Consider the following 10182-nt stretch of genomic DNA (forward strand, 5'->3'; position numbering starts at 1 on the left):
ATACAAACAAATAAAAACGACATTTCGAACCACAGACACATCGAGGATCGAACGCCGACCCTGCATCTATAATCCATGTGTATGTACATATTTACCCGCAAGCACAGGCTAGGGAAAAATCGGTACACTTTGGAATGAAATGACATCCTTACGAAGCAACTGATACGAATGATAACTGATACGATATACTATACGCTATATGCGTATAGTATATGAGCGCTGCTTATAGGCGCATGGCGTGTTAAATGCTCTGATGAAATTATATAAACTTTGGCATTAAAAGTTAGAAAAGGTTAAGTTTGGTTAGGTTAGGTTAGGTTAGGTTAGGTTAGGTTAGCTTTTTGGTGAGGTTAGGATAGGTTAGGTTAGATTAGGTTAGGTTAGCTTTTTGGTGAGGTTAGGATAGGTTAGGTTAGGTTAGGTTAGGTTAGCTTTTTGGTGAGGTTAGGATAGGTTAGGTTAGGTTAGGTTAGCTTTTTGGTGAGGTTAGGTTAAGTTAGGTTAGTTTTTGGGTGAGGTAAGGTTAGGTTAGGTTAGGTTAGGCTAGCTTTTTGGTGAGGTTAGGATAGGTTAGGTTAGGTTAGGTTAGCTTTTTGGTGAGGTTAGGTTAGGTTAGCTTTTTGGTGAGGTTAGGTTAGGTTAGGTTAGCTTTTTGGTGAGGTTAGGATAGGTTAGGTTAGGTTAGGTTAGCTTTTTGGTGAGGTTAGGTTAGGTTAGGTTAGGTTAGCTTTTTGGTGAGGTTAGGATAGGTTAGGTTAGCTTTTTTGGTGAGGTCAGGTTAGCTTTTGGTTTCGGCTCCGACTGATAGAATCAACTTTTGACCTAATTTGTGATGAGGTGAAAAGTTGATTTTCATTTATTTATTTATTTTTTTTACACGGATAAATTGATTTAATTTACTTCGACCTTGTGTTGCCTCTATCCCAACGATAAACGTTTTGACTGCAGCTCTAAAGCTTGTTTTTGCTCTATGTTTCTATGACAAAACAAGAAACAAAAACAGAGTTCCAACAAATATGTTCTTGTTATATTCCAAGAAATAATATTAATAATATTAATATTCTGTTTTATTTGTTTAATTGTGGGAGCTGAAAATCTAAATCACTCTTCGTGTAACATTCTTTAATGTAAGAGAAAAAAGTATATTAACCCCCCGTTTTTTGTTTTTTTTTTTTGTCAAGAAAACTAACTTAATTTTTCTCTATATTCTTTGTGGGGAAGGAAAATGGGATTCTCACCGTTTTCTTCGAAATTTTCAGGGTTGAGAAAGGGAGACTCCTTAAGATCTTATCTCTTATCTTATAAGTGGCTCCGTCTCTCATCCCATGAAGGGCGGAACGTACTAAATTTCTGGAGTAGAGATCTACTGCCGCAGCAAATTCCCCAAAAGATTTCTGGCTCTTTTTCTCCATTTTTGTCCCACGTCAACCCCAAGGATGCCCAATTCCAGAGTAAATCCCCATTAATACACTCTTCCTCTTCCCCCAACCATTCCGTCCCTATTTCATATCCCAGTTCCTAGATATTAAAGCTTAAAATACATCCGGTCATTCCCCTTTTACAAGATTATTCGTCTATGTTGTATTCCTCTTTTCATAAAATACACCTTTGTTTCTCTGTTGCCTTGATTTATTATTCCAAAGATTCCTAAATTGGACAATACATTTGTTTTCGTAAATGGTAGGTACTTATGTATCCTCGTTCCCTATTACAAAGGAGCACTTGATGTATCCCCCATTTTCCACTTCAAGATGTTTCTCAAGGCACGAATATCTCTCATTCACTCCTTCCTATCAACACATAATCCTAAATGTGTCTCCCTCCTTCTCTCTCACTATCCTTCTCTCTCTCAAACCATCCCTCTCACTCTCTCTCACACCATCTCTCTCTCCCTTTCTCTCTCTCTCTCTCTCTCTCTCTCTCTCTCTCTCTCTCTCTCTCTCTCTCTCTCTCTCTCTCTCTCTCTCTCTCTCTCTCTCTCTCTCTCTCTCTCTCCCTCCCCTCATCCTCCCTCCTCTTTCACCGGCACTTTTCTCGCTATTATCTACGAACTTTCTGAGTGCCAGGCAGGAATATATGCACGGGTTGGCGACTCTTCAAGGACCCTCCACACTGATTTTTTTCTCCTTGCTACGTGTAGAGGCCGTGAGAGAGGGTATAGGAGCGTGGAGGGGACTGAGGAAGGGGAATGGGGAAGGGGGATGAGATGAGGAAGGGATTAGTGGTGGATGGGTTAGTGGGATATATTCTACACCGTCCTATACAGCAGAGTTCACCTTAAGCTGCAGAAAGAGAGCTTAGTTGGGTTATGGGAAAATGGGAGTGACTCTCCCGGAAAGAAAACAGAGACCCAGAGAGAGGGAATTAGATCAGATGAAAGAAAGAGAGAGAATGACAAAAAAACTCCTCAGAGGGTCCAATACCTCACCCATAGCAGCAACTCCTACTTATACCCAACTACACAACACTACTTATCACTGGGGGAAGAAGAACCAGGTGGACATGATTACGACATGAAAGATTTCTCAGATAATCGAGAACTTCGACCAGAAACAATAGTTACGAATTGAAAGAAGTAATGGAGGGAAACATAATTAGAGACACAACGAGACCCTAAAAAAGGAGGGTTTTCATAACAGTCCACTAATAAAAGGGGGTTACAATAGGTGGCTAAGAGGCTAAAGTCAACAAATTAAACGACTAATACCCAAAAATGTGGACCTTGGACGCCCGACTCAAAAAAAAGAACACCTAGACTTGCTCAGATCAATGATATTGAGCCATTTAGTGAGTACAGAAAAGGTTCACTCTCGACAAATGTAGAGTAACAAAGGCCAAAGAAGTCCAGAACGACAGTCTAGTATAAGAGAAAGTCCGCTACAGGAGCCAGAGAGAGACACACACAAACACAATAACATCAGCAGCGCATGCGTAACTTACCAACATAATCATCCATTACCAAGTCAAAGGCGGGAACCACATTAGAAATATTATTATCAGAAAAAATCGCCAAAAAACTGTTTTAATAAAGCACTTAAAAAAATATGAGAACAAGGTACTATAGGCCATATAACCACGGGAATCGAACCCCCTGACCTTGCAAGCGGCGAGGCCGACGCTCCACCGACCAGTCTTAAGTCGGGAAACATAGAGAATACTATACCACAATTACGTCTTATACAGATCTAGAGTACAAAGCACCAGCATGTGACCCCAACCTTATGAAGCACAATACAACACTGAGAACGTATCAAGTATTAAAACAGATGTATTATAGATGTATTAAGTAATACATCCACAGATGTACTAAGTAACTACAGCATTAGTGATAAGAGAAAGGAGCTACGTGAACTAGTTAAGGTTCGTAACTAGCACTAGAGATAAGAGTAATGAGCTCTAAGGACTAGGTAACAGCCAAGCTTAAGCCTAAGTAACGAAACTAAGAGACTGAAGTTACAAACGAGAAACAGAGGAGAAGAGACTAAAACAGAGAGAGACACACTCTAATAAAGGGGGAAAACAGAAAGAAGGAGAAAACCCATAATAATTGGAAACAGAAATTGGAACACAAATGAGTATAGACAGCAAGAAAAATACATTTTTCACAGAGACATAAGACATAAATGCCTCTGTTGTATCTAAGAGCCAGTCACAGGAGCTGGAGCTTCTCTGTCTGTCTGTCTGTCTGTCAGTCTGTCTGTCTGTCTGTCTGTCTGTCTGTCTCACTCTCTCTGTCTGTCTGTCGTCTGTCTCACTCTCTCTCTCTCTCTCTCTCTCTCTCTCTCTCTCTCTGTCTGTCGTCTGTCTCACTCTCTCTCTCTCTCTCTCTCTCTCTCTCTCTCTCTCTCTCTCTCTCTCTCTCTCTCTCTCTCTCTCTCTCCCCTCCAAAGGAACATTTAAGTAAGTACTTACATGCTCATTCACAATCAAAATTAATGCGTCGTCGAGCTCTAGAGGAAAAAGCAACAAGACAAGAGAGACGAATGGAGACAGCAAATAAATAAGGATAAATGATGTAGACAGAGACAAATGGTGGCAGCCAGTTGGAGAGCAGGAGCACTTGTGTGTGTGAGTTTGGTGAGAGGCAGGGAGTAAGGGAGGGAGAGAGAGAGAGGGAGAGAGAGAGAGAGAGAGAGAGAGAGAGAGAGAGAGAGAGAGAGAGAGAGAGAGAGAGAGAGAGAGAGAGAGAGAGAGAGAGAGAGAGAGAGAGATAAGCAGTGGTGGTGGCCTTACTAACCACCTTAAGTAGTCGTTGGTGGTGGTAGTAATAGCCGTAGTAATAGTAGCAGTAGAAGTCGTAGTAGAAGTGGTAACAATAGTAGAAATAATAGTAGAAGTAGAAGTAGAAAAAACACAAGCTGTAGTAGAATCACCTCAATTACTCCTACTTCAGTTACATATACAACTACAATTCCTACTATAACTACAACAACAACATCAATCTTAATACAAAAAATAATCAATAATTAACATGAAAAATTCCCCCAGAAACCACTGCAAAATTCCCTGAGTGAACACCTCTTCCCCATCTCAGCTCTGAGAGCCTCGTGACAGAATGGTGTGGGGGGAATCTAATCTTAAGTTTGGGCAAAGAGGATTGAAGACCAGGCGTGACTTGATTCCTAAAAAAAAAAAATAGAGGGATTTCTCTCTATATATATCAAGGGATTTTAAGGGCGTCACTGAAAAGCATTTGTTTGCTTGTATGTGAAAAAATGTTTTTATTTTAATGGTAAAGGGATTAAAATATGGAGCGGAATTTTTTGGGGGAAGCATAATAAAATATATATATGTATATTTAAAGTGTTATATGACAAATGCACACTATGGCCTCAGACATACTCACATACACAAACACACACACACACACACCCACACACACACACTCACACACACACACACACACACACACACACACACACACACACACACACACACACACACACACACACACACACACACACACACACACACACACACACACACACACACACACACACACACACACACACACACACACACACACACACACACACGTCAGATGATACACGAAGCTCGTAAAATCCTAAATCTGTAAATTACACAAAGTAACCATTAAGTTCCAAGATAGTAAGTGTCATTTACTGATTGTTTACGCTTCCAAGTGTAGAAAATGATTGTTATTTACCCCTTCAACTTTGCTCTGACCTTTGTCTCAGCTTTGGGAAGACGTTCTTGAAGATACCTGAAGGCTGCTGACTCTTTATCTAAAGCTGTGATACATTGTTTCATAATAATAATAATAATTTAATACTACTACTAATAATAATACACAGAGAAATCACAGTAACGTGATATATATATATATATATATATATATATATATATATATATATATATATATATATATATATATATATATATATATATATATATATATATAAAACCAAACCATAACCTAAAGTAACCGTAACCCAACCTAGATAATAGAGAGTAGATAAGAGATAGATATAAGAGTAGATAATAGCACTAATTACATAGTCTTTCTGAAACCATTACTTGAGCAGATTTCCTCTCTGAGGACAAGTTGATATTCTCACGCGTATCTACATGGATTAGTCGGTACAGCGACGGCCTATCTTCTTGCAGGTCGGCGTTCGATCCCCCAATGGTCCAAGCAATTGGGCACCGTTTTTTTTTCACCCTTTCCAGCACCAAGCTCGATACCCCTATCCCTTCCAAGTGCTCTATCCTAGCTTTGTGTTTTCTATTCATAATTACCCCTACCTATTTTATTCAGAGATAATTATCAAATATTTTGTAAATTGAATTTTGCAAAGAATTTCTGCTCGTGTTGCGTGAAAAAACAATTGAGTTGCTATTGTTTTTGTTGTGATTATCATTGTTCTTGTTGTGGTTGTCCGACGTCGTTGTCAGTAAATGTGTTCTTGTTCACTTTGTTTTTGTATTTATTTTAAAATTATGTAATATAATATTGAGAGTAATTATAACCATATTTTTATTTATTAGGATTATTTATTTTGTAAAAAAAAAATGCGAAAATGTATGGATGAAGGATGAATGAATGTATTATGAATGAATGTAGTGAATGATTCACCTGAATCAGGTGAATCACTGATGAAATTTATATATTGCATCCAATTATTGCATCTGTCTCTCATTCTCACTGTCTATCTCTCATTCTATCTTTCTCATTGTCTAACTCTTTCTTTCTCTCTATCTCTCTCTCTCATTCTCAAGACTAGAGCCGTAAGGAAATGCAAAGTCCAATAAGACTTTCTTATATGCTGAGACAAAATCAAGTTAACCATATGCAAATGAGTTTTTGAAAACAGCTGAGAATCACAAGTTCAAATCCTTTCCGTGTCTCAGGATCTGAAAAGTCGTGATTAGTTAAGAATCTCACTGGCACTAATTTAGCTCCAGACTGTCGTGAAAACCTGTAGGAATTTTGGTCGATTTTTGAAGGAAACTTTGTAGGAATTTTGGTCGATTTTTGAAGGAAACTTTGTAGGAATTTTGGTCGATTTTTGAAGGAAACTTGTTAGAATTTTGGTCGATTTTGAAGGAATCTTGTAAGAATTTTGGTCGATTTTGAAGGAAACTTGTTAGAATTTTGGTCGATTTTGAAGGAATCTTGTAAGAATTTTGGTCGATTTTGAAGGAAACTTTGTAAGAATTTTGGTCGATTTTGAAGGAAACTTGTTAGAATTTTGGTCGATTTTGAAGGAATCTTGTAAGAATTTTGGTCGATTTTGAAGGAAACTTTGTAAGAATTTTGGTCGATTTTGAAGGAAACTTTGTAGGAATTTTGGTCGATTTTTGAAGGAAACTTTGTAGGAATTTTGGTCGATTTTTGAAGGAAACTTGTTAGAATTTTGGTCGATTTTGAAGGAATCTTGTAAGAATTTTGGTCGATTTTGAAGGAAACTTGTTAGAATTTTGGTCGATTTTGAAGGAATCTTGTAAGAATTTTGGTCGATTTTGAAGGAAACTTTGTAAGAATTTTGGTCGATTTTGAAGGAAACTTGTTAGAATTTTGGTCGATTTTGAAGGAATCTTGTAAGAATTTTGGTCGATTTTGAAGGAAACTTTGTAAGAATTTTGGTCGATTTTGAAGGAAACTTTGTAAGAATTTTGGTAGATTTTGAAGGAAACTTTGTAAGAATTTTGGTAGATTTTGAAGGAAACTTTAAGAATTTTGGTCGATTTTTGAAGGAAACTTTGTAAGAATTTTGGTCGATTTTGAAGGACACTTTGTGGGAATTTTGATCGATTTTTGAAGGAAACTTTATAGGAATTTTTGTCGATTTTTTAAGGAAACTTGTAAGAATTTTGGTCGAATTAAACAGATATGTTAAGTTATATCCTCCTTGTTATTTAATTATGTGACTCACTGAAGCTTTAGTATGAGTAGTGACTCATTGAAGACTTAGTCTGAGTATAGTGACTCATTGAAGCCTTTAAGTAATGACTCAGTTAACCCTTATTCCGAGTAATGACTCACTGAAGCCTTAATCTGAAAAGCGACTCATTAAAGCCTTATTGTGGATGCAGCGGTTTCGGAAGATTACGTCTTGTCGAGAATGAAAAAAAAAACGAAAATATAAGAAAATTAACATAAATTTTAGGCATAAAAGTTGAGCGTCTTCACGTGCCTAATATATGCAAATTATGTCCATCACCGCGAGAAAAAACACGGCAGGTAATTAAGGTGAGTGATAAGGGTAAATTACGGGTTATCGAACCCGTTCGAGGCGCGAATCTCAATTCATAAACCGCAAACCACACGCACTGAACGCGAATCGCGCTCATTGAGTGTGAATATCGCTCGTGGACCGTGAATCTTACTCACGGACCTTTTCACGGGTTGATTCTTGACTCATTGTTATTGAGACAGGTGCAGCCATCATGGCTGAGCGTCTTGTGTTGTGGTTTCCAACCTTTTGCCCGTTCAGGAAACTGGGCCAGTCGGCGAATCTTGAGAATATTGACCTTATTCATAACAGTAAGGTCGCGAATTCAGCTCCAGACTGTGTCGTAAAACTTGTAGGAATTTTGGTCGATTTTGACGGAAACTTGTAAGAATTTTGGCCGATTTTTGAAGGAAATTTGTAAGAATTTTGGTCGATTTTGACGGAAACTTGTAGGAATTTTGGTCGATTTTGACGGAAACTTGTAGGAATTTTGGTCGATTTTTGAAGGAAACTTGTAGGAATTTTGGTCGATTTTTGAAGGAAACTTGTAGGAATTTTGGTCGATTTTGAAAGAAACTTGTAGGAATTTTGGTCGATTTTGAAGGAAACTTGTAGGAATTTTGGTCGATTTTGAATGAAACTTGTAGGAATTTTCGTCGATTTTGACGGAAACTTGTAGGAATGACTTATCGTGACTTGCCGTCCGCTGATGAAGGCTCTGATGTGTTGACCCATCAAAGCAGTTTGGGTCAATATTTGACACATCTCGCACGGTTTTCTGCCTTTTCTCATGATGAGAACGAACTAGTGTTTCATATAAGGTTTTGCAGTCCCTGCTGACGAGATTAAATATGTCTTAGATCTGTAAGTTTTAAGTATGTAAGTTTCTTAGTTGTCCTGCTTGCTAGCTGTAACATGTATAGCTTTTCCTGGAAAGAAAAACTTCACCCTCCTACCCCCTAAGATGTCAAGTTCACCCTCAAGCACTGCTTTCTTCCACTCATCCTTAAACTTGACCCAAGGTTCAATGTCAAGCAGTCTAATTATCACTAAAGTCTGAGTGCAATTCATCCATTTTAAGATAAAAAAAAATGGCTGCGAGTCTTTTAATTAATGAGTCTTGTAGCATTCGGCATTTCCTCGCCTTGTATATGTAAATGTTAAAGTTCACTCATCAGCATAAGCTACATAGAGCAGCAAAGGGTTGAGGTGTATATCACATTGTTGAAGTAGATCGTCCACAACAGAGGGTCAAGTCTACTTTTGGTTCAGACTCGTTCCATTCAAGATTACTTGTAGAGACAATTTGTGTAAGTAATTCCTCTGTTTCTTGTCACCCTCCCTCGTCGTCTCTCTCTCTCTGTCTCTCTCTCTCTCTCTCTCTCTCTCTCTCTCTCTCTCTCTCTCTCTCTCTCTCTCTCTCTGTCTCTCTCTGTCTCTCTCTCTCTCTCTCTCTCTCTCTCTCTCTCTCTCTCTCTCTCTCTCTCTCTCTCTCTCTGTCTCTCTCTCTCTCTCTCTCTCTCTCTCTCTCTCTCTCCCCCTTCCTCTCTCACACACTCATCACTCAAGCAAGTTAATTAAAGACCCATAGCACGGGGTATGGTGAGCCCGTAGTGAACTTAACTGGCACAGGAGCGGGGCGGTAACTTGCGTTCTATAAACTGTTGTTATTGTTTTAGATTTAGCTACTCAGAACGAAATGTCCATGTAGCACGGGCTATGGTGATCCCGTAAAGTTGTATAAACGTTGTTATTGTTGTTTTCATTTATAGTTCGCGTAAGTGAGGCGTAAATAAGTCCGGATTTGGGGGATTTGCGTATAAATGTTATTTCACTTCCAGCACGTAATCCGCATTTTTTCTCCAGGCTGGGTATTCACAGCTAATTTTAGATCTCTAACACCAACTGGGAAAAATATTTTCATGCTCGCTTGAAATTGACAGTCATTGAAATTGAAATTGACAAATTAATTAGAATCGCTGTTCTAATTAAAATCTGTTTATTCGCTAAACAGGTGAACATTTCAACTAATAAACAATATAATTGAAATTTAGAAAAGAACTGCAAGAATTTCACTCCTGCAAAAAAAGAATGAATCATTTTCGTGAGTCATTTATGGAGCGAATGAATCACGAGAATGACTTTGAACAAATCCAAAAGAGCCGTGACGAGGATTCGAACTTGCGTCCGAGAGCATCCCAGACCGAGAATGACTTTTTTTTTCCATCTTTGAATGCATTTCTTTCCCAGTGGAGAGGCACAGTGAGCAACAACTCATATTTACCCAGGGAAAATGCTTTATAAAATGATCGTAATGTGTATGTGGATGAGTTCGCGTGTCAATAGCAGCCGACCTAACTACCAGTCGTAACTACCAGTCGTAACTACCAGTCGTAACTACCAGTCGTATTCACTACGTTATCGGATCTCTTCCTTATTCCTTCCCCAGACCCCATCTCCGTCTGCCTCCACCCTCATCGCAAGA

Source organism: Procambarus clarkii, chromosome 70 (genome assembly GCF_040958095.1).
Source record: "Procambarus clarkii isolate CNS0578487 chromosome 70, FALCON_Pclarkii_2.0, whole genome shotgun sequence".
NCBI lineage: Eukaryota > Metazoa > Arthropoda > Malacostraca > Decapoda > Cambaridae > Procambarus > Procambarus clarkii.